The sequence below is a fragment of the Adelges cooleyi genome, unplaced genomic scaffold, assembly GCF_023614345.1.
Source record: "Adelges cooleyi isolate 19-005CV unplaced genomic scaffold, UGA_ACOO_1.1 ACOO_flye_CR_arks_rails_tigmint_CR_PRNA_376, whole genome shotgun sequence".
Lineage (NCBI taxonomy): Eukaryota > Metazoa > Arthropoda > Insecta > Hemiptera > Adelgidae > Adelges > Adelges cooleyi.
Genome location: NW_026096053.1, coordinates 4,851,475 through 4,879,068, shown reverse-complemented (window position 1 = coordinate 4,879,068; position 27,594 = coordinate 4,851,475). Strand labels below are relative to the sequence as shown.

The 27,594-nt window shown below is 30.2% G+C and overlaps 1 protein-coding gene across 1 annotated transcript in view; it reads left to right on the top strand.

The window, feature by feature from the left end:
- The first annotated feature begins 3,549 nt into the window (after nt 1–3,549).
- The window catches only part of LOC126840937 (solute carrier family 12 member 4), a 98,939-nt gene continuing 74,894 nt past the window's right edge, over nt 3,550–27,594 (top strand). The window contains exon 1 of the mRNA XM_050576970.1: nt 3,550–3,568. The gene's annotated coding sequence lies outside the window, so the exon portion shown is untranslated. The remainder of the gene's footprint in view (nt 3,569–27,594) is intronic.

The following is a 27,594-nucleotide window of genomic DNA, read 5'->3' as shown; positions in this document are numbered from 1 at the left end:
TTTAAATGTTTTGTTTTATTTTAAAAGGCACTGTTTTGTAACACACAAATACAGGTTACTTATAAACGTACAATAGTTACCTATTTTTAATTTATAAAACTAAAAGAAAAGGCAGGAAGGAGATAATGGCCAAGTCTTTGACGGGTAAAAGAAGAAATATATTTTCGTGTAAGACGATGGGTTACGAGGGATAATAATTTAAGCGATGTATTTTTTCAGATATGATGATAAAACTTAATTTCTATATTATATTTGGACAAAAAAATAGTATTTTTAATATTAGGATGGATACGGTTAGGGTTGATCGCCTGTTTACGATAATTTGTTGCCGCTGTTTTCCATACAAAGTAGTTAACATGGTAATACAACTTTTTTCAGATACCTGTTGACTTCACTCTCCCTTAGTAACCTAGAAATTCACAACAGTCAAAGTGTAGTTTTCCCTTTTTTTTTTTTCCTTAATAAATCAAGTTCGATGACAGCTTATTAAGAAAATTGTGTATGTTAAAGCCCCAATCTAGATATATCTCCGTTATAATTTCCAAGCCTTAAGCCCTTAAACTATGCCTGAAAAATCGATCTAAAAAAAATGTTTCTACCCCTACTGAAGGAAAAGATGATTGATTTAAACAATTTTAAAAAAGTTTTTAATCGCCGTAATTTTAAGTTGAAAACTATGTAAATTTATAATGGCTTTTTCTGTCGATATTGACGAAGAGGGGTGAACTTTTTAAATAACTAATAAAGTACAGTCTAGGTACATTTCTTAATCGATAGAATTGTCCCACAAAGAAAGCGGTTCCGCGGTTTAAAAGATATCTTGGGTCCAGACAAAAAAAAAACAAAAATCAAACCAAAACATTTAATTCAATCAACATCTTCTCAGCTATCGCATCGAGAAAAATAAATAGCTTAAATTGTTCACAATTAAATAACAACATGGCTAAATACACATTACATTACACAAAGTTCATTAATAATTTCCTTTACTAGCTTTATAAACCTACATGAAGTTTTATCAATTAGCCGTAAAATGGTGTGTAAACGTACATCACTTAACAAAACAACCATTATACATTAATTATTCATTAAACATTTTGCGAATTGCCCATGTTTTACTTTATTAAAAATAAAATCAATACATTCTAACGTGATGTCCGATGAGTCGTCGTGTACAAGTCTGCTCGTAACAACTTTTAACCTATCCATTGGGCAATTTTTTAATTTCAAAAATAAATAATAATAATCAATATTATCATTAGGCTAAACTACAATATCTGTATTGAAAGTTATAACGTTTATTTTTAATTATGGTAAAACTGTATGTTTTCCACAAGGTTTTGTTCGTGTAGTATGTATTAATACTGTAGCCTGTATTTAGGTGTTAACTGTATTCGCTGCTTATTGAGTTTTCATGTTGTCCAGCAATTTGTCAGTGGAACGTCAGCGGTCGGTAGCGGAAACGTGACAATGTTTGTTTAAAACCTTGCAAGTACAAAAAAGTAAAAATAAAAAATATTGGCATCATTCGAATTCCAGTATAACACTGACGCCACCTAGCTGTAGACCTTAACCCGTTTCGAAGCGATCTCTTGCGGTTCGACATAATCCTACAGCCCTTGCCAAGACGACACAGAGATAGCGTTGTTGGTTTTATTTTGCAAACTGAAAACTTGTATCTATACAGTATACTTATAGCAAATTATCGTCACAGTCAGTTTTAGCTGTTATTTTTTTTTTATGCTGAAAAAAAATCGGCTTTCGAACCTCTCTAATTTTTTGCCAATCTCATTTGTTAAACGCGTATTTACATATTGCTTTAGCTTTGGTTCGCACAATGACAAATGCACACCGATTGTAATGACAACAAAAGAATAGGGAAATTATTCCACGGATACTTTTTGATGTTGATTGATACGTTTTTTTTAAAGGTTACAATATCGCACTTCGAGTAGCGTTTGACAATCATGTCCAAGTATAAAATACTTTTGCACTTTTTTTTTAAGCTGCTGCCACTCTACGTCATGTCGTTGTGACAATTATTGTTGTATTATTTTTCGAATGATTAATTTTGCACGTTTTTTGTTTTGAAAACTGTAGTATTGTTTTCTACGGTTGTATCTCTAGCAAATTGAATAGCGATAGTGCTTGGGTATCATATAATAAATCATTGAAGTATAAAATATTAACGGGTTTTCAAATTTTTTTTTTAACGGCAAATTTAATTATTATCGCACAATATTTTAACACTTATTTCGTTAATTACAACGTTAAAATTGAATTTTTATAACTTATTCGGCTCTCGCGTGTAATATATTTTAAGCGCAATATAATATTATTGTGGTAGTAAAAAAAAAATGTTTATATCAGTTTAGCGGTAACAACCAAAAGGACCCAGAATAGTTTGCCAGAGCAATAAATCTTCGGCCGCGATTTGAGAAAAAAATGTATACTTAAAAAAAGTTTAACTCTACGGTTAATTTTACGGTAAACGGGTGAACATATATATATATATATATTGTGTTGGATTACAACCGAGGAAAAAAAATAGCGGCTAGATTCTGCGTTTATAATTACACACATATAATTTATTGTCATTATAGATACAGGGTAATCAATTTAGAACTAAGACATTCATTTTTTTTGAAAATAATTAATTATTATTTAACGAGTTTAATTTTTGCATACATTTTAATTCACATCTTCGATACATTAGGTACATATGTATTTATATTGTATAAAACTGTCCAGAACTAACGTCTTACATACATTCATAGTTTCCTATCAAAGAAATATTGTCAGACCATAACCAGCATCGCGAATGCAAATTTTTTTTCGATTTACAACAGTGTAATATAAACAACCCATAACAAAACTAATAATATCAATAAGATGATAATAGTACCGAGTAATGCGGTGGCACGAACTGCCGTCTAATTGACGTTTGTGATCTGTAAAACTTGTACCTGTGTACCTAAACCGTTGGGGATCGTTTATATTCGTCAGGATAATCCTACTGAAGGTTTATTAATCATCGTCTTGGAATTAAAAACAAGAAGTATACTTTGCGACCAAGTCAATAATCGATCAAAAGTAATTACATTAAATTAGTTTCACCAACTCTTCTGACTTTATGGGTGCAACCTGTAGATATTTAATAGATAGTAAAATTGGATAAACTCCATTAACTAAGTGCCTTTACGAACTTGTCGAGGTGTGTATTTGAATAATTAATATTGTCTTAATACGACACTGATTAATCTAGAATAGGAGTATAAACTGCAGCCACCTACATAATAGAATATTATGCTATAAATGATATTGTCCTGTTATTGCGTGATGATACATTAGCAGTATAACAATACTATAATTCGGGTGTAAAATAAGCGAAAAATATGTGGTATGGTAAAGACTTTTTGTCATTGTATGTATCTACTTAAATTAAAAAAAAAAAAACAAATTAATTAATACTTACTTGTTTTTGTTTTGTTTTGTTTCAGGTACGCAATTAAAAAAACAATGATAATAATGGCAATTATTTTTCCGTATTGGCAGTTTTATAAATAAGGTAAAAAACATATTTTACGTTTATAAAGTTATTGTGTTAGTTTTTAGTAGGTTTAGATTATCCAGTTTATAATTTTGTAAACTTTTACATTTTGAACAATGCAATTGAATGGGGTTTTCATTTATCTTTATAAATATATATGCTTATGCCACATAGCAATAGGTAAACATGTAATAATTGAAAAAAATATCATCAGCTCATATGTATTTATTATGTCAAATTATCACGTTAGGTACATTTAATATTGACTGTGATGACATTTAATTAATTTGTATATTGTCAGAATAATTTGTTCGGTCGTTTTAGGTTTTCGGTCATTTAATGCAGACAAATTACAATACCTACATGTTTAATGACTAAAGTTTTAACAAAATAAATGTATACCAGTATTCAACGCTAAACTAGGTAGATATGTATGGTATTGAGAGCATATTATCTCAGGTATGATGTTAGAAATGTATAGTGCAACTTCACTATCAAAATGACAACGTTTAGCAAATCAAGCAGATTTAATACAAATAAAAAAAATAGCAAAACGTGAGGTTAAATTTGCGAATACATTTACTAACTAATAAACGCACCTCGTCAACTAGAGCTGTAATTATTATTGGATTTTGTTGATAATGTAGAATTAAAGTTGAAAATTAGTTTTAAATTCTAATGAAATTTTGCCGCCAATTGTATGTGAGTTTATTAATAATATGTGATGTTGGATTAAATGGAAATAGTTGTGATATAAAATACTAACGTTTTCCTTAACATATTGACAATTTATTTCGGTCAGGATTGTAAAATTGCGCTTGAGGGTGCCCAAGGGAGTAGTAAGTATCTAGCATTAATATCTTCCGCCGTGAAAATTCATGAGGTCAAATAGATCATTTTAGGGCTCCCAGACAGACTTTTAGACTCTTAGAACGCCAATATTCTGTACTATCCAAGGACGGTGTACTAAAATTTAGTATTCTCTCTAACTTAATTCTAGATGTTATTTACCATTTTATTGCAGGCCATTTTATACAGATAATATTATTATGGTACGTGACATCTGACATGCATGCGGATTTGGACAAGGGGTAGAGTAGAGTAACCGCCTAATCTGATATTTTATATAAGTATAAATTGGCATTCAATTTAAAAAAAAAACGTTCGTATTATATTGAACAAACCAGGAGTTTTCTCATTAAAAAAAAAAAAAATGATATTTTCGGATATGTGTTATATTATAAAGGTTGTTATGACTATACTTGTCATGTGACAATCTTATAACTGTACTTCGTATGTATTTTGATAATATAACCATTAAAAAAGGATAACCATAACCCCAAGCATTAGTCACAAAATAGAATTTCTGTGTATTTTTTTTGTGATGCGGTTAACTGTTGCTTGGGGGAAAAAAAGGTAACTATCAAATAACAAATGTGTGATTTAATAACATATGTGCTATCGTGTTCATCAAATTGAAGCCATTTCGATACAATATTGTTGTACGTCGAGGATAAATAATAGTCCATATAGAAAATATATGTACATGCAATAACATTTTTTTTTATAAAATGTTATCGATTCATTTGGTTGTATTACATTGTAACAAGTCATGGTAGTGTACCAGATGTTATATTATAGCGTGTCGTTGGATTAAAAAATACGGGCTTGCATTTCCATAATAATAATATTGGCACACGACGATATCGCTTTGTAGAGACGATGATACGGCCCACGTGGGTTGTTAACCGGAAAATAAAAGAAAATCGTGCATAGTAAAAAAAAAAAAGCTCTATTGAAAGTACCTAACTATACCGGATACAATCCTATGCCTTTAGTGGCGCATACACGCATAACACTAAACTATAATATGAAACAGTCTTCTGAATTTCACGTTACAGCAATATTTTCAATAAAACAATTATCGTTTAAACTAGAAATACGTTGTGTAAAAAATATGTTAAATGAAAAAAAAATGTTTAATTGGTCAACATGTGTTACATAGTTTAAGACTATTTTTACATGCATATTTTGAAAAATGAATAATATTTATATATTTTTTAATTTCTGTATTTACAGTGTTCAAATGAAGTGTCATACATTTTTTTGAGATTCTGTTTTTTAATAGAAGTAAAATATGTGATACAATGATTTCTGGTAGTGAACTCGGTTTAGTTAAATAATGATTGATCTCCATTTGGGACCAAATAAATAACACAATTTTACACTTATTGGTGATGCTTTATTTGTGATAATAGGTATTAGAACTGTTTCAATTGTGCAGTATTAGTAAAAATATAAAAGCCACTTTTTTTTTTCGTCAAACGATTATATCTTAGAAAAATTACAGTATTATGTAACTCTGAATAAGTACCCTGTATAATAGTATTATAACGTATAAGTTAGGTATTAAGGACACGCACCAATCGCTTTTCTATTTTTCCGTTCTCATCTGTTCTTTTTTTCTATACCTGCAACGCATACATTTACCTTCGAGCTTTTGCAACCCCCGTTTTTATTTGTTTGGCGTGTTTTGAATATATATTCAGCCTCTAGTAAGCCCTGTGCATGCATTCGAGCACAGTCGTTTTCCAATTAGAAATATCAGCTGAAAAAGTGTATTTTTTTTTAAATAAAATAAATTATGTAAGAAAATATATGGTGTATAAAAAAACGCACGCAATTATATCTCACGAGGTAAGCGACCAAGGGATTTGGAATCGCATTATTAAGTTATACCGTGTACATAGGTATATTATAATACGGCGGTACCTACATAAATTATAATATTTTCGTCATAATTTTAAATTAAACCGGCAACGGTGCTAAACCGAACGCATTTACGGCCATCGGTACACGTCCATAATATACAATTATTATTCTACTTAGCAAACTGCCAATAAATATATTATCTTTTCGCTTGGGGAACACGCGCTTTTATTATTAGAAAGGTATTAATATAGTCATGAATAAATTAAACGGCACCGTTTTTAATCGTAACGTAGAGGATTTTATTCTTGTAATATTTACATACATTATGTGCACACTATATTTATAGCGAGTAGCCGTTTTTATCATCCTACGTTGATATATTTTTTTTTTTTACATTTTCGCTTACTTAACTTGACTAAAAAAAAAAGTAATAATGACATCGTCGATTTAAATTTAAAATGTAACATCGTTATATTTTTTTCGGTAATGTCTTTCGCGATAACAATAAATTAACATATAAATGTTCATCATTACCTACGTTTAACGATAATGCCTTGTAAGTACAATATTTGTTTTAAGAATAAAATATAATAGGTAGCTTACACAAACTCTCCCTAAACCGATTTCTCGTACTTAAAAGCCCTCTAAAAAATGGTTTTTTAAATATTAGAAAAGATAAAGCCTACATTAGCCCCCGTAATCGCCGCCTACAACAAAAAAATGTTTTATTGTACTAATTAAACATTGAAACAATTATAGTTATTATGCAGCTAAGATGCAACTTAATGACTATATGTGTACACTTGAGACCCTTAAAAATATGTTGTCAGGGGTACAATATTATCATTCAAAATTCATTTTTACTATTTTATAGTAATTTAAATACTTATTGGTAGATTTTTTGACATTGGAGAAGATCAGGGGGGCTTGGGATTCTAAAATCTTTAAAACTTAAAATTAGTGCTACAATTATTTTTATTTCAACAAATCTCATCAAAGGTATTTTGAAAAACACTAATTTTAAGTATTAGGATTTTTAGTATCTCAAGCTCCCCCTGATCTCCGCCAATGTTTTTTAATACTATTTGTTTGTTAGTCGGTTGAGTAAACATAATAATTAACAATTATAATAAGACATATTTTTGGGCTAGTATAAAAGTTATCACTATAAAAATGATCATGGTAATCTCTAGGGTATTTTAATATTAACGTTGTTTTCCATACACAAATGTTCTAAGTATACTTTGAAAAAAAAAACATGATGCGTTTTATTTAAAAAAATTATACCTTGTCGTTGACATTTTTTATTTGCAATCATTTTTCTTTTGTCGCATTTAAATTCGTGGCACGACTACCAAAAGAAGTCGACGATGACTTCTAAAGCAATTCCTGTCAACGATTTATGTGTTTTCAGTTTTGTATCTCCTTGATTTAAAATCTTTTAACTTTTATACTGACAAAAAGACATGGAACTTACACACACGCATACATCATAAGTCATTCTTTATACGAACAACTCTATATTAAAAGATAAAAATAAATATAACTTTTTTCCATGATAATAACAAATTCTGAAATGCGATAGAAGTATGTATTTATAAAAATGTAAGTGAGTCTCCAGTAAAATATTTCAATTGACGTTCATTGTCCCTTATTAATTGATTAGCCCGAATTTACCTGAACAGATTTAACTTAAACTTCATTAATTATCATACAGGTTGTTGTTTTTATACTCATTATTTAATTTAAAACATTAATTCTGATTAAGGAGAGTGTCTGACGTTAAAACCATAACCATTCAAGAACTTGCGATGTAGCCAATTAAGTCGTATATTGTATGTATTTACTTTATTGAAATTTACTTTTATAGCCTATACTATATGCGAATCTATTGTTTTGTGTTGAGCCGTTAAAGTTATAAACTAAGTTTCATACAGTTGTTTGATGGGAATGTCACCGAAAAGTGCTTAAGTTACTAATATTGCATGATTATTGAAAAAAAAAATGATATAGGTATTTAGTTTGTCGTTACCTCGTCAAAATGTTCACTTTCGCTTCCCCCTTGTACCTATTTATTTCCATTATAGTTTAACGTTCTCGAAACTCAAAGTTTTGTACATAAATCGAAATAGTTGCTCTTTTAAATAGCACTGTTTGGTTGTTGAAAATAATTGTTAAATTTAAACCTTAACACGGGTTACACAATTCAATAAATTACACAAAAGTGTTTGGTTATTTCAACAAAAAAAATATAACATTTACTTAAGTCAAAGTGTGTTAAATGTGTGTTAGATTTATTGAAATTATTGCAAAATTTTTGTCGAAATGTTTTGTAAACTATACAAGTGTAGTAATAAAAGTCGATTGGGACATAAATTGTACATGAATTCGCATGACCCCCAAACCATTATTAGCTCCTTTAAGCACATACATGCGTTGTCGCCATTTTGGTACACACACTCACAGATATTTGATTAGTCTTGAGGGTTTGTCGCCGGTATGTATTATGTTGTGAAAACATGTCGAAATGTATCCTTGGGTCGTTAAAATTTACGACGTTACTCGAGTTGTGCCGCCGCACATAGAAACAAATTCTTGGCTGGCGGGGGGGGGGGGTAGTTTTTTTCCAGGGGGTAGTAGTGGGGGGTGGGGGTGGGTTTCTGTTGTTTCTCTTTATTATAATTGGTCGTTTGTTTTACGCTGCACTTTGCCTTTGTCCGGTCACGTGGCGGTCGCGGGGGCGCGACTATGGCGTCGACCGGTGGCGGTTAGGCGCCAGTGAATTATATATTATAGATTTGCGTGTCGAAGCCAACAAAAATCGTCGGACGGTTAAAACGTACTTGCCTTAGACCCGCTGACATTACATTTTCGCCCCCCGAGACAAGCGGTTTGCCGGTCGTGTGGATTGCTTTTCTCTTTTCTTGCTTACATCGGTTTTTTCTCCCAACACAATTATTATTATTATGGCCGTTTATCCGTAACAAAAAACGTCCGAGCGCGGGTGCGGTGTAATAATTGTTTTGTCGGCCGTCCGTCGTGGCTGCAGTAGGTGTGTGCAAAGAATGGAACGGCAACTGATCGACTTACCGTCTTAGTCTTGTGTTTGCACGTTTGCGAATGACCGACATCACAACACGTCGGGTTATAAATAGTAATAATAATCGTCGAGTAAGTAGAAAGAAAAAAAATTATTATTAATCTATCTCGACTCTGTTCGCAGTATAATATTATGTTGTACCTGTTATTATATTGATCGCCCGCGCAGTTTGCATTCTAAGTGACCCGACGGTCTGAGGCCATCACCGCAACACCAGATATTATCACATTAACTATAACTGACAACCTGGCGCCCCCTTGTCCCTGGAAAAATTATCCTAGGAAAACTGGTGGCCTAACAATACGAAAATATCTCTAGAAACATTATCAAATACAAAGTTAAAACAAAAACTGTTGTTCTAGTACTGAAAAAACATATTTTTTTCATTGTATCACTATTTGTTTACTAACAGTGTCAACACTGTGACGACGATTTTGAAATTTCGCTGAATCCTAATTCGGCCTCAAAATTTCTCTAAACGATCGAAATACACGGTGTTTAGTCATTTAGAGTACATTTTTTTCATGCAGAGTATTTATTCAATTTTTTCCACGCTGAATTCAGAACAAGTCACAGAAATAAAGTCCAATTAAAAAAATTTTTTTTTAAAAATCTAATTTTTGAAGTAATTTAAATACCAAATTGACGTGCATAAAAAATTCTGAAGCGAGTTTTGGCTTCAGTGAATAAAAAAAGATGTTCATATGTTTCAAAAAGTAGGTAAAATGTTAATGGACTGTGTAATTTGGCGTTTTTGTGAAAGAATAATTTTAATAAAGTGGCCACTTTTGTACGAAAGGGTACAACAAATTTTGTCTAACATGTAAAAATATAAAAAAATAGTTTAGGCTAAAGCGTAAAGTTTTAAGTAACAGTTCATGATTTTATTTTCCACTGTAAGGCTTCAATGACTACAAAATTAGTATTGTTTACAAACATACATTTCCCGTCACTTATTTCGTCACGAGCCCATGTTTTACTAATAATGAACTTTCAAAGAGATAATTGAGTTTCGTTTGTACACATACAGTCGCTTGGCTTTTGAACTTCATTTGAGTGAAAATATGATGAGCAAACGATGAAAGTTTTCAATTAGGAAATATATTACATTATCATATTATTATAGTTGAGCCCAGGGTGTAGAGCTATATAGATGTATATATAATGCATATAATATGCAAATATGTATTATATATGTATGTACAGCAATATTTATTTTGACTTACAAGTATAATAATGTTATTATGTGTACATGAAACATGATTATAAGTCTCAGCTCGTTGATTATTCTAATTATTTTTAATACACATATTTAATACCAAAATATCGTAAAAGCAAACCTAAATAAAAATAATCGTTATGGATACCAAATTGTCTATACATTTTTAGCCTTAAATTTTAATGTTTCTAAAAAATGCTTAAGGAACTGGAGTCCTTATTAAAAACAATAATAAAAAAACCTTACAAGCATTTATGACTGATCGATACTTTACCTTGACTTGAAAAAAAAATGTAACATAGTTTTAGAAATTTATAATTATTTAACGTGAGATACAGGTACTTACATTTTTATATAACTCCTTAATTATTTATAATACTTGAAAGTATACACTATTAATTAAATGTTATTGATTTCAAACTTTACCAGTGCTTTTTATTATACGGTTTGTATAATATATTCAAACTAATTGTGTTATCCGTCTCACTTAAAAGAATTAGAGCATGGGCTATGAGGTCAAGGATAAATGAAAAACAAATATGTCGATTCTTCCTTTAACGGTTCAATGTCAGAATAACCAATAATATGCTAATAATATATTATCCTTTATTGAGACAATATATTATGTAAAGCGAAAAGGGAGCTCGTCGCCATTTTCCAAAATTGATTAAGTGCTAAATACTGAATCTTCTGATTTTCATTATTAGTAGTTCGTTTGAGTTAAATACAATTTTAATTTATACACGCTGATCCCTTTTGTAATATGCTTACCTAATCACCAATTACATCAAGAATACCTCCACTAAATATGTACTTATTATAATTATTTAATTTAATATATTATATTAAATTTGTTATAAGTTGTCATTTAACTGTTTAGTTTAATATTTATTTTAACAGAGCTCTGGAAAGATTAAAAATTAATTAAGCCTTTTCAGCTTCACTAAAATACAAGCTTGAATATACAGAAAATATGTAAAATTATTGATAATCAAAAAAAAAAAAAAAATTAGAAGCTTAAAAAATAATTTAAATTTTTTTACTGAAGAAAGGAATGTCTGATAATTTATGAGTCACTCTAGAATATTTTTTGAAGACTATAACAATTTTTGTTTTTATATTTTAAACGTTAATGGCCGTTCCCAATTATTTCGATTATAAATTAAGCGAAGCTTAAAAACACAAAAATTGTTAAACTGTTCTTAAATGTTAAGTCAAACTGGAGATAATGCTCTTAAGTCATTCAAAAATCGAACATTTATGATTTTTCTCAAGGATATTTCTCAGATTATAGTACAAATTTTTCTATTTTCTAATTGTCTATGTTCGAACTCATCATATTCTTTTAAACATTTATCAAACGTCGTCAACGGTCAGAGACGAATTAAACCAGTGTGCTTATTATGAGACAAGCGTTTGATATAGGAAAGCTGCCACCAAAGTGATGACCAAGGAGCTTTCTCGGACACCGCACGTTGCCGGGGACATCATCGAGAAACCGAACCGAGTTGATTAATAGCCGACTTGTCATCATCAGACCGAAAGGGTTATCATCGAAATTCAAAAGTCTATGTCAAGTGTAACCAAAATTATTGTCGTTGAGCAGAACGATAGTGGACCAACTTCAGAACTCCCTAGTGGTCAGTAGTTAGCATAACCGCCCCGGATGTCTGCCTCGGGATAAAGTTGCAAAAAGATAACAGTTTGGGAGCAACGGTTAAAAATGAAAAATCGTTTTTTAGTCGTTGGTTGTGTTGGTATCTGATTGTCGGGACGGTACTAAAATGCATGTTTCCCTGCGTATGCTTACCTACCAATAGGTCTAGTTTTTCGTTCATACATACATTGCATATAGGTCACGTGGGAAATAATATCTCGATATTGAAATCCAAATGATTTACATCATTTTGGAAAACCCCTTAAAATGCACATGCCATAAGTCATACCTATATCATAAACGAAATTTAAATATAATGTTTTTTTTAGACATACGCATACGGCCATCGGTGTAGGTACGTTTATCATGTCTTGTACTATTCCTATGGGGGCGATTTGCAGCAAAATAATATTAACATTTACAAAATGTGTCAAAAATATCGTTAGTATTAATAATACTATAAAATATAGAATTATTTTATTATTACGGTTTAGGAGGAGATAAAAAATTATCCAAAAATATGAATTACAAAATATATATTGTGTTGAATTATTGTGAAAATATTCATAATAATATTTCCTATAGTTTTTAATAATATTTAACGACTTTTCTTTAAACATTATTTTTCAGCGATTTAATGTCCTGCCAAAAAACGAATAAAACGCTTTTTGACATTTAAAAAATATTAATTTATTTTGCTGTATGGGTCTGTAACAACTGAAAATGTGTATAAAAATAGTATTAGGTACTATTAGTAATTAAGTTTCACCTTGCACCTCTAAAGCTGTACTTGAAAGCCGCTCAAGTTAAGTTTCATTGTGTTATACATTACATATATATGTATAAGTACATTTGTAAAAGTTAACTAAAGTACAAAACGCAATCGTGTAACCTGACTATTCGTGATGTACATGGTTATTTTTTTTTATTTATTCAAAAAGTTTTACCTGTTGGCTGTGTGTGCTCGGAAAACGTTTTGATACAGGTACTTGAAAGCCGCTTGAGTTAAGTTTTATTGTGTTTTACATTTTGGAACCAAAAGAAATCGTTAATATCGGACTGAACTTGATTGAACGCCGACTACGATAAGAGTTAAATATACCAGCCGGTATATTATACTGTCTTCTAAAGTCTTAATGTAAAACAAATAATAACTTGTGTATTTTAAATAAATATCGAAGACCAACAGTGTGTAAGTGAAAGTGAATAATCATCAGAAAAAAAAAGGTAAATAATTTGCGTAGTTCAACGTGTTTTAAGGTCGAAATATTAACAACGGATTTGGTAAAAAATTTTGGCGCACAATTTTATATAATAACGTTGTGATGTCAAAATGACTATAATATAACCAAGCACTCGAGCACGGATCAATAAAAGGTTTAAATCGCGTGACCGGGGATTTGAAAATATTTTAGACACAAAACGGCAAACAATGGTCTGGGAGCTTTTATAGTACCCAAGTATGTTTTACAACACTTTCGGACAATTTTGAAAAATAAATCAAAACGCTCCCTGCTATATTATAGCGGCGTGCGGGCTATATTTGCCCACAGTGTGTGTTTGTGTGTAAAATGGCGAAAATTATTTATGTCGACCTTTGCGCCTCAACCCCTTAAAATAATATATACTCGCATGAGTGTGAAACGGACAATGCCTCTGTATAGCGTTCTTATTGCGCTAGTAACATTTGTTTTTTTTTTTGTACATTATTCATGAATTTATAAACCGAAATATCGTACTCCGGTCACGTAAAATGGCAAAATAAATTACATTCGGTTTTTTAACGGTAAATTCGGACGAGCCGATAAAAATATATTGACGTTTAGAGATAGTAATTTGGTCGCAACAACTCCGCCGAAGCGTTTTCGAAGATTACTTACAAGATTTTACACTCTCGTTTTGTTTATAGAAACAGAAAAAAAATCCTGTTTTGTTATTATGAAAATATATAGTATATATAAATATATTTATGGACTTCGCTTTTTTGCTCATGATTTTTGTACATAATTTATTTGAAAATCGATACTTCAAAAATCGAAAGGGCGTAAAATGTTGTTTGATCAATCCGATTTTGTTGTTTTGTTTAATCTTTGGATTAAACTTCAAACGTAAAGAAATAATAATAATATTATTTTTCACATTTGAAAACAGAATCTCATAAAGATATTTTGAGCTTATAAAGAGCTTATTGAACACTTTCCAAAAATAATGATTTCAGTAAATTGTGTTAACAATTTGTCATATGATATTATATTGAAACATTTATTCATTTTGTCAATTATAATAAACAAGTACGACTCATAAGTCTAAAAATACACTGCGTTTTATTTTAAATAATAATCATAGGCCCAAATATTGCCCATAGGTAAGTTACGTAAGTGTATTTAATTAAAAAGAGTATGGTTTTCGATGTTCACATTGCATAATTATTATAAAATCAAATCCCTTACCAAACACAAAGTAAATATTTTTTAAAAATAAAATAAATAATTATGTATGACTCAAAGGGTTAAAACATATTTTTAATGACTTTTTAGTGTTTTATTCTCTGATGTATATAATAATTTACACTGTTTACACACCTTGCGGTTACTACCATTTGATTATCTTGACGGATTAGCCAACGTTTCGAAACGATGGCGAACAGTGTAAATATAATACCCCATTCGAGTTTTAATAATTTTTTAATATATAATAAGTTTAACGATGCCTATCTCACCACAATACCATATTTGGTATTATGTAAACTAAAGGCCACTGTTACATTTTATAATAAAAAATATTATAATGTATTATTGAAACTACAATAATTTCAATCACAAGACCTGTATGTATACGATATTGATTTTTCAATACTTCTCGGTCAAGGCAGAGAGAAATTGAAAAATAAAAACCTACGCCACGGCCTCGACGCCAGCGTTAAAGTTTAATAGTGTATTTTAGAGCGGTTTTCTCTCACTCTCCACTAGCTAACGACGGCAGGGTTACTGCTTTATACCATACAGTACTATACTGTATATAATATATGACCATTCGTGATATATCATAGTACACAGTGCCATTATAAAACGCAGTATTTCCTGTGCTCGCAAAACCGACAACTCTACTCGAAAGCACACATCGTTTACGATGAATATCAGCCTAAAGTCACCGACTTAATCGACTGTTGCACATTTTATCCAGACTACACACCACATGAACTTATATACATATATTTATATCCAACACCACGGTCGTGGTGTGAGCTAAGTATATAAAAACATTTAGTGTCACGACAGTGGATAGTAGCTGGAAGCGTTTGCCCATTTATCATAAAAAAAACTAAACATTACTATTTTTAGATAAAGTATCATTCGATTTAAGAAATACAAACCATTGAAATATATTTTATCATCGACCAACGTTATTTTTTATTTTAAAATTTCGCATTTTTAAGTTATGTGATTATGTGATAGTTATAAGAGCTAAGAGATAGTAATAATAATTAACATTGTAATTAGTAAAATAAAAATATTTTTCAGAGAATGTTTTTAAAAAATTAACGAACAAATTATAATTTTTTAATTGCCTTTCAAATGTTAGTCGAAGTTGGTATTAATATTGGTTTTTTTTGTTTTGCATACTCTGTCCTTAATTAATATTTGAAGCCATTGCTTATTAATTTAACGTACATGTCGATTATACACTAAGTTCTTAATTATTTATAGTTATAGCGGTCAGTATATTAGGTATATTCTAAAAACCAGATACGTTTTATTTTATAGTTATGCTAAATTGTTAGAATAAAAAACTAAAATTAATAATTATATTTTGTGATTAATGAACATGGTTACATAGTTAAATTTCAAATTGCATTTAGTTTAAAGCTATTTAATCTACAGAACACAGCACACAACAAATTTAACAATTTATTGTATACAGATAAAATTATTATAAAATTAAAATTTGCAAAACGAATTTTACTTATTCAATAAGGAGCAAGAAAAGAATCTGAGTTGTGAGGTGAGCAGTGAGCTGAACACGAGCTAACATAATTAGTTTTTTTTAAAAGGACTTACAAGCATTGAATAGTACACGAAACAGAATAAGGAGGTTTGTGTATGTGTGTGTGTGCAATAGAAGTTCATTAAAAGTACACTATACCTACGCTAGCAGTAACCAGGCAGAAAAGTTGTAACAATATTTGGCCGTTTCTTTTTCCTCTCTTCCGGTTCTCATTCATACAATAAGTTTTCACCCTTTGTGGACTTTTCTATTATGCTTTTGTTGCATATACCACACAATGGACGCCGTCGATAACAACCTTAAGTATTTCTGAGAAACCTGTGACCGTGAGGCTGAAACTCGTTTCACCGAGTGTGTTCGTTATAGAACGCTTATGAAGTCTGAGAAAGTTTGGACATTACATAGTAGTTACTGTACACGGTACGCAAGTTTAGCCTGTAGCGAACAATAGGCCAATTAATAAAGCAGTTAACATTATTTACACCGATCAATAAGAACACTATCTCAAATAATAACAATAGTAATAATTGAACAAAATATGATTATGTGTATGCGCTACCTCTATAGTTTAAATTACTTCTTATTTTTCTTATTTACCTTATTTTACACGAAATCAACTATTGAATGCAAACTGTGCGGTCTGAATCACATTTAAGTATTAAATTGAATTTTAACTGTTAATTATCTACTTACAATAATCTGTATTCTCGAATAACTTGTTTTGTCATATACAGTGCCGAAAATGTCAACAGGCAACAATGCGAAAAAATCAAAATCTCAAGGAGCAACACCACTAATATTATCCCCAGCTGACATAGAAATCGAAGGTAAAAAAAAAGTGTAAATTATCAAACGATCAAATTTGTTTATTAGCAGTAGTGCGTATGCTAATAAAAGAAAAATGTATTTTAGTGGTCTACGAGTAGATGAGTTTTACCTGTGTAGGGTCGACTAACCTAGTCCTTAACTTCCACTCAACAAGGCCCGTCACATCTTCCACGTATTCTTTGGTTATTCTCGCTCTTAATAACCATTTCTTTTTATATATTTACCCTTATTTTATTTCTGGATATCATTATAATACACACAATTGTCATTGCTCATCCTCTCTTATATCTTTTAAAAACCCACATAAACCACTTCAATCTATTCTCGCTCGTCTTTTTATCACATTCACTCATCCTTACAACACACCCGTGTCCCCCTTGGTCAAACTGTTTAGCTGTAACACACAAAACTCTCTTTGATCCATATCGTCCAATTACCATTTTTCTGTACCATGGATCCATATAGAATTTGAACCTGCAAACTCATTCCATGTTTTACTTTTTCTGTCCTTCAAAATGTCTATTTCAACATCTCATCCTAACTAAGTTTACGTTATTTTATCCATTAACAATACATAATCAGTACATTATTTTGAACGTCCTGTCTCGTATTATTAATTGCGAATGCATATACATTATTTAACATTTATATGTTCATTCAAAACAATAATTATTGTTCTATCGTTAATCCCCCTAGTCAATAATAATTATTCCATCGACGGCAACAACCGTGTAATAACGAATTAAGGTCGAAATTACTGTTGTTGTTCTTGCCAAGTCCAATAGACATCCGTCAACATATACAACACAACAGCTCATGTATAGAGCGGATTACGAGGTACTTAGGTGCTCAATTCAATGAGTAATGAATACGCAAAGGGCTGGGTTTCCTTGATATGTACACGTAGCAGGTACTGTGTTCGATTTTGTCCTCTTCCACTCTAACCTCCCTCCCGCTGCATCTGGAACGCGCTAACTGCTATAAACCGTCACCACAGTGCGGTGGAACAATTTATTTTGCAAAAACCACACCGCACGACGGGCGATCGTACATCAAAAACAGACCACAAACACACCCGAAAATACCCCCTTCGGATACGTATACACAGTGGTAGTTGTATATTTTAGTTATATGTACTCTTAACGGGCACTATATACGCGCAACTAACAACAATGATATAATATATTACATGTATGTGTATTTATATTTATTTATCTGTGAAATAAACAGTACAGTAATAAAAAAACGGGCGTTAACTGTTTTATACTCGAGGCGAATTGTTTTCATACATACAGGATCATTTTACGTTATAACGGACATTTCGACGAAACACTCAAAATAGGTAAAAATGACCAAATATAAAGTATATACTTTTTTATTACATGACTTATAATATTATCAAATTACCAAGTATTTACCTTTTTAGCAAATTTACTGGCAAGCTATACTTGGTCGTATTTACCTATTTTGAATATATCATCGAAATGTCTACTGTAACATAAAACTCGAATAACTTTGTATATTATATTATCATTTTTATAGTAATATAATCGTTATGTAAACGCGTCCGATGACAGTTTTGGGCCAAACAAAAGTTAGACTAATTTATAGGCGTACTAATCTAATATTAAGCTAAATTCACTTCTAATAGCCACCCTAGTCCTCGAAAAGCATAACTATTAAGCATATAATTTAACAGTACTAAAATTCTAGGTTAAACTATAAATACTCAGTATTTAAGCCAGGCTGACGATGACGACCATACCTAAATGTATAATAATACAACCTATGTAATTTCATACCGACTATTCATATTACCCAGCCCTTGAATATATAGTTTATAAATCATTACTTTTACTACACAACGTTTTATACGATTTTCCTTTGGCCACAAATGGTTCCTTTTTTGTTGCAGACTTGTTGCCGTATTAAAATTCACCTCGTTCAATCGCAAATAAAAAATATTATTATTTTACTAGTCACAATAATTCTTATTTCAGTGGTGCGTTCAAGAATATAGTTTTCGGGGTCGAGGTTATGGTGAAGAAATTGTTGTACAATTACTTACCTCTAGGAACTTCCCATAATTAATCTCACTAATATTAACGTCCCAAACATCCCTTCAAATTTGAATTTCCCAAAAAAAATCATACGTCAAGTTGTAAATCATTTTAACACAAATTATCAAACATTATGACAGGAAAGATTTTCTCGTACAATTAATTATCCCAAATACTTGCATTTTTCTTTGCTTAAATTGTTTTCCTCCGGTGCTCTTTACTTCTCATTGTAACACCTTCAAAATAAAACTATTCCGTCTTAAACATATTTGTTCTCAATATAACATAAGGTGTAGCTGTGCGTAATTCCCACATTAGGTATTTACTTACATTAATTTAAAAATATTTAATGTCAACGTTAAATTACATATTAAAATTGTACTATAAAAACTAACGAAAAAATTCGCTAATAAAAATAATAATTATTATTCGATCAATCAAAACTTGAGCTATAATAATTTTGACTTGCCATCGGTTTCCATTATTTCAACAACACGTCGTACGAGCCCCAAGTTATATATTATGCTATCATACTAAAATTGTAAAATGATTAATCGCGTCCAACGATGACGATGGTTTATCAAAAGACCGCGTTAAACCCATAAAAGAAAAAACATGTATTATAAGTTGTTCTGTAAAAGCCAACGTGAGTGATAGTAATGCATTACTTTAGCGAGGAGTGGCTTGACTTATTTCTACATTATACTCTTGAAAAAAAATTCTAAAATGAGCCCACAAATTAATATAACTATAAAACATAGATTTTTTTTTTTTAATTCATTATAATTATTATACATAATAATAATATTCACATTTATATATAAAAAAAAACATATGGTAACGGTATATAAAGTCTGTATTGTATGTGCATATTATATTCAGTACTTCTGTCTTCTATAATATACTTCTTTATGTATTTCACTCCAATTATAATTATTATATTATTTACCATACTATGACATTCTCATTAAAAAAAAATTCCGGCAATAATCAAGGACTAGAATACATAGAGTGCAATAGTAATTGTATATAATTTAATATACATAGTTTAATTAAAATAAACTTATTCAAGTCGACCCTTGTACTATTCCTAAAAGAAGTATAATATAATAAATTATGAATGTACAATTAATCCTATTATTTGTTTAAAAATATAATATTATAAGTAAAATATTTGAAAAATATTGTTCAAGCATGTGTGTAATACATTTTTCTGATTTTCCGTCAAAAACAGTAAATTTAGAAAATTGTAATAAAAGTTTACAATTTATTATATTTTCCTACGAAATATTATTTAAATATTTTTTAAAATATATTATTGCTGTGTAAGAAAGCATTTTACAAGCAATAAATTAAATACAGAAGATATCAAACAAATAAAATATGTTTTCTAAGTTAACTATTACTAAAGTAAATATAGCGCTCAATTGTATGCAAAACTGAAATCAGTACGCATTTCAAGTTTGTATGCATATTATTATTTGTGCAGTAAAACTGTACCATAAACTAACTAGAATAAAAATATATTAAAATTTCCATAGTAAATTATGGTTATAGTCTTCATATACTTCTTTCACCTTTTTTCTCTAAACAGTATAATATTTCAAAAATAAAACCCGATACATTAATTTTTTATTGACTGAAAATTTAAAAAAAAAAATCCAATAGGACATATGAGAACGTTAACGTTACAAATAAGATTTTCCAGAATGTATTGTGTTTCAATGATCGAGTAGGTGCCAACCATACGGATTTTGAATGATGAGATAGGATCGACTTACAAGTGTAGCCTCATGGGTTTAAAAAATGATAAATAAATGTATTATTTTACAAACCCTAATAAACGAATAAGCACTCAAGTCTAGAATAATTGAAATCATTATTAAAATACTTAACGCTTTTGTAATCAGAATAACGAGTTTTGTAAATTGACCTTATACAATAGCGAGACACTAATTAATTTGAGAACTAATTATTATCCACAAAATTGTATTTATCTGAGGTTTTAGCTGTTATTTTTTAAATAATCTTAAGTTTAATTATAAATGTTTTATCGTAACGACTAATGCCCTTAAAACCCACATGGAAACGAGTACAATTTGAAAATATTGTGTCTGCATTTTATATTTTATTGAGATATGTTAAAATAAATTCTGTGGCTTGGTGCAAGAAGGGCCAATGTCAAAATTTCGAGAAAATTTGTTTATATGACTATTGTTATTATTTCTTAACATAAAAAATGTGTATGACCACAATAAAAATTGTGGTCATATTAACAAATTTTGTTAACATTTTGACTTGGCTCTTCTTGCATCAAGCCACAGAATTATAAATTAAAAAATGAAAAATAATTTGATCGCAAATTGTATGTAATATTATTTTGTATTATGCAACTGTATGTGTTTAATATTTTGTTTTGTTTCAATTACAGACGAGTAAATAGTAATATTGTCAAAAGCAGGATTAAAATTACTCTATATAATTTTATTGATTTTTTATTAATAATAAATGTGTACACCACAAATGATAATTATCGAACTGTATTTATCTAACTGGTTGTAATGAGGTTTACATAATGTGTATGTGTAGATTTGTATTCAAATATTACTACCTTGAAATATTTGCAGCTCTTTGGCTTTCCTCCGGGGGTTTTATATTTACCGTTAGGTATATTAACAAAAAAAAAACCCCGAATTTAGTGCTTAAGCCGTTAAATGTGTATTCCCAGTTATCAGAGTGGATGTATACATATTTATGACCTGGTGTCTGTTCAAATCAACGCTTTATGGACGACGGCACGGAAGGGTAGATGTTAAGCGCCGGTCGATCGATAAACTTTGGGTAAGCCCAGGTGCGTTTCGTATTCACAAAGTAGAGTTAGTTTGTTTGGAAAATAATGAATTCGATTATACTTGTACAAATCAAAATGTAAGTCATATCTTCTTATTCATTTTTACGCGGCAACGACGTTTTTTCTTTTATACAAAATATATACAACAATCGTACCTTTTATTAATAATTTTTTTTTTTAATTTCTCATTAAAAAATATAAATTAAAAATCTGAATTTACTCGAAAACAGATATAGTGTACACATTTTATCGTTTTTTTTTTTAACTACACCAAAATATTTCTTTAAAGACTTCCGATAATTCTAAAACCACGTCCACATTGGTGGAGAAAAAATGATTTTTTTATTTTACTGTAGTTTTTACAAAAAAGTAAAAACTACAATAAAACAACAATAAAACAACACATAGGTACATCTAAATTACTACAGTCACCTATTTTAGAATTTGATACACTTGTAACAGTTATTATATTAATAGCAAATTAAAATATAATAGTCATTATTGTTTTCGGTTATTGTAGTGTTGTTGCAACGTGACCAAAAATGGATTATATTTTAATTGCTATATTGTATAGTTAGTGTTTACTTAGCTATTAAAAATATCTTGACCTAGTTTTTGTTAATATTTTAAATAATTAAATATACATAATTATAATATTTAACACTAAATAATAATAATAATGACTATAAAAATTAAAATTATGGTATACGGCCATTTATTATAAGAAACCATAACCTAGTAATTTCATGGAGTTATCATAAATTTACTAATACTATACGTAAAATATCTTTGGTTTTAAGATGAATACTCTTTTTTTTTTTTAAGTTATATGGAATTACATACACTTTTATTTGAAACCAACAACTTGGTATTGACAAAAATGTGTTTTATTGTATATGAAATCATTTTTTTTTATAAAATATGTCTTGAGTATCATTTTATATATGCATTAAAAAAGAAGGCATCTTTCAATTACAATAATTGTGTACAGCAAATGACAATACTGTCTAGCTATAGCGATGCAAATCATTTTGATTACCAGCAGTTTTTTTCTTACGGAGAAATGCTAATTTTGTTCTGAATTTTATTTAATGGCAGTAAATTGAAAATCACCAAGCGAGAATTCCCTCAAGATTCCCTGAAATTAAATATCTAGTATACTACTTTAAATAACGTATTGCGTATGCGCGTTAATAAAAAATGAATAAATTACCGTATAAATAAATAGAAAACTACTATTGTAGTATATTTCATTCTGGAAATCAATAAAATATAAATATTTAATATTATGATATTATTTTAACGCTCACATTTGTTCTTTTGTTTGATCAAATCAATTTTATTTAGATAATAAAAATAATAAAAATATATTATACATATCAAATTTCTGTATGCAAATATTTTAATATTTTTAAAATAGGCATTTCCCTCGTCTATAGTTTTTTCGGGCATTCAAAGTTTGCACATGTTAATAGCAAGCGATTCAGCCCTCAACATCTCTGGTGGAGGGTAGATATACAATTTGTGAAGTTTGACAAAAATGTCATATTTTATAAATTATTATTGTCACTTACCTATTGTACAAACAATACAAAAGGTGTTTTTTAGACACATTAGAATAATTTATCATATTACAAATTGTCACTTTCTATAAATATACAGTATAACTAACGTGTATTTTGAAAAGTATTTTCGTCAATAAGATATGCAAACTTTAAACCCAACTAGATTTTTTTAAAAATAACTTGTATCTCGCGAGGTAAAACAAATGGGAAAAGAGTTATTTGATGTGTACAAAGTGTAAAACAAATATCAGAAAAATCAAAGTTAAGATAGTGAAATATGCTAGTCCCTAAACAGATATATACAGGCCGAATGGTTAACTAAAACCTAGTCAATTATTTTACTTTCCAATTTTAACATTAAAACGTTTCCATATTCCAACCTTTGATTTTAAAGTTGTTTCTTTTAAAAAAAACACCCTTTACTTTCCTGACTGATCTATAGGTAGTCATAGACTACTAATTCTAATATGCGCTCATACATGTTAAACCATTTTATTAATGATATAAGAATGTTCTCATGCAATCCTTTGGTTAACAAATGCATTTATACAATAATAATTATAAGCAAATTTTTTTTACAATAAACATTATTGTGTCAACCGGATCTTTAATGACTTTCTGTCACGCTATAATATATATATATATATATATTGTACAACAGGTACATAAATACCAATAATATAACACTCCACGAGCGTTCCTTTATTAATAATTTAACTCCAGACAGTGAGAAGCAAGAAGTCTTCATGTCAAAACATCACACCAACATATGCGTATATTATGCAAACAAAGATGAATTTTATTTTACTTGTCAGTTTCATATAACAAAATATACAGTTAAATATAGTTAATTAATTTCGTTGATGGACAAAATACTTTTAAACAACCATTTATCGTGTCCACTGGTAGTTTGTTTCCTGTTTAAGGTGAACAAGGTACGAAGCACTGATATATATGGCAATTCATAATACGGATATGTCCTCCCAAAAACCATAGCCAACAACATTTATAGGTGTTCTAAACGACAATATCTGCGATCGAGCGATAAATCACGGCATTAACAATCCGACCGAACACAGATTTCAACCCTCATAAATTATAATAATTGGAAGCAAATCCAACAAGATTTATGTAAATACAACTTGTGGCCGCTATTATATATTTACAATTATTTTGGTTTAAACCGAATAATCAAATATCGATTACAAATTATAAGATAGTAATTATTTATCGAGATGAACCTATACATAAAATGAAAATTCGACAGTTGAGAATTTAATGTATTTTTTTATCTATATTATATAATACCGCGATCAAACAATTACAGCAACTTAAATGTTTAAACCTAACTGGATAAATTGTATTTTAAACATAACTGTACTTGCACCAGGATTTTAGAGGAGTTGTCATACCGTTATCCAAATTGCCATTACTATTTAATTTTTCGACCAAAAGGCGCCATATTTTTACACAATACAAAATCAAAAAAATAACAATTTTGCATTTTTCAAAAAATATATGTATGTACTTTGTCTCTTTTAGTCCTAAGATAAAGATATTATTATATCTTTTTATAAAACGTTGGTTATTATCCTAATACACATACTTACACTATGGTTTGGGCAGAGTTGGGCACTTTTTATTCGAATAACGAATAACAAATAATTTTTTTTATTCGAGTAAATTTTTAGATGATTTATTAGAATAATTTTATTATTCGACAAAATCTAAGGTGATTTATTTACTCTCGTGAGAAAAGGTCTCTCGCTTAGCTAAAATTCTTCGAATAAATAATTCAAATAAACAAAATGATTCATCGGTTATTCGAATAAGCAAAATTATTTGTCCGTCATTCCAGAAAAAAAAAATAATATTCGACGTTTATTCGAATAAATCTATCGAGTAAACAAAATTATTCGACGGTCATTCGAATAAACAAAATTATTTAGATAATTATCTAGATAAAAAATTATCTAAATAATGCCCAACTCTGGATGTGGCATCAGCGTACAGACACCTGTACATGCTATTCCTTAGCGACCTCAAATTCTGCGTTAGGTACACTTAGGGTTTTGCAAAGGATGACCAGCGACGCATATAATAATAATATAATTCTCACACCATGTGTGTGAATAATGCACATTCCACTCGCTTCCTAATTCGGTATTGTTTTCAACCCGCGTTAACCGGAATAACTACATACGCTTTGTTTTCAGTTCACATGATCATCCCGAATAATTTCCAAGTGTATACACTTGTTCATGTTTTCAAGGAGTTTTGGAAACGCATACAGCAGATTATAAACCTTTATAGTTAACCAAATACAAGCACATCAAGTGATTTTCAGCTGATGGCAACAGCTTCATTTACTACCATCAACAATATTATAATTTATTAATATTTCTAAAATTATTTTTCGCTATTTAAAGCATATCGTTTTTAATTAAATTTTACACATTACGTTGACCGAGTCGGGGCATTTTGGCAGAATGACAATAACACAAATTTTCATTTGGGTCAAATCGTATTGTGTGCAACTTGTATTATCATAATAATGTTATATTATGTTGAACCGTAAAACTGCTAAAAAAACTGAAACAATGGCTATCAAGACATTATTAAATGGACCGTGAAAAAACATTTTATCCAGTCCAGTACATTTCTAAATGTATTTTATTTGTTGAATTTATTGTGTTTTTCTTATCAGTCGTGCTAAACGGGACTAAAAAGATAAAATATTTTTCTATTATACCATTAAACATGATATTATAACAAACAACAAGTATACCGATTCAAAGGTTGGATAAAACCAACAAATTAATACTTAAGAACAAGGTATTAACTGTTTTCATTATCTAAGTGATATACACATTATTGGTGACCCTCAGATAGGTGTATTATACAAATTGTTTTGTACAATTCCATAGAAAATTATAATTACAAAACTGCTACAGTCTCGTCAACCACCCTTAAAGGGGGTTTAATCGACGTTGAAGCGTTGTGTGGCTCAGATATCTTTGGGCTATAAAAAACCAGATATAATGCATTGCCATACTGTCTAAAGATAATTTCGAAAATACATCGTTGGCTCAGTCACCAGATAGAAAGTACAGTGTTTTGACATAACAAGTTTGTCCAGATATTGTCCAACAAACGTCAGTCGATAAAAGGGTCGATAATTTCCTCGGTTAAAATGGGAATGCTCTACTTGGTGTTTTGTAGGATAGTAAATGCTATCTTTTTTTTACTTAGCTCCATGTCACCCCGTGTATTATGTGATCGCCGCGCCGGATACAACCCTGTATAATAATTTAAAGTCCTAATGTGTTCAGCACTTTGTATCAGGCCGAGAATACCGCGTATGAAAAAGTCATTAAGGGGTAGGTACGTGAAAGAGCGGTATCATTATTATTATTATTATAATATGATAGTATCTTCGCAGTGAACCCGTTCGGGACGAGCATCAACCCGTTCGTATACGGTCACGATACTTAGGGGCAAAAGGTGTTTTTTTTTCTCTCTTCTTTTTAATCACCTAAAGTGGCCCGCTGAAAACGACGTGTCGTCTTGCTGCCGAACGATTTCGGCGGTGGTGGCGGTGGCGGCGGGGGTAGCGATGGGGATGGTGGTGGTACCGGGGTGGCTACCACAAAGTCTATTTATCTGAGTGTGCCATTAGGTCGATCATTGGTGGGGCGGACGGTAATGAATCAATACGCGGCAGCACCACCCCTCACTACATTCGCTTCACCGCAAACGGCAAGGCTGAGACAGACGGTGTGCGAGTAGAGGAAGGGGACATTAAAGGTGTGGGTACGCAGAAAAGGAGTAAAAGGGGTAGTAGACAGAGAGATGAATAGAGAAAGAAAGAGAAAGAGGGAGAGAGAGAGAGAGAGAGAGAGAGAGAGTGTGTACAAATGACGTATGCGTGCGTTGAACGCCATCAAGTTTACCGTCACTGTTTTCCCTTCCATTCACATACGGTGTTTACGGAGAACTAATATGTTTCGGGAAGGAAAAAAAATAAGGCGCACTCGGTTTTTTTGA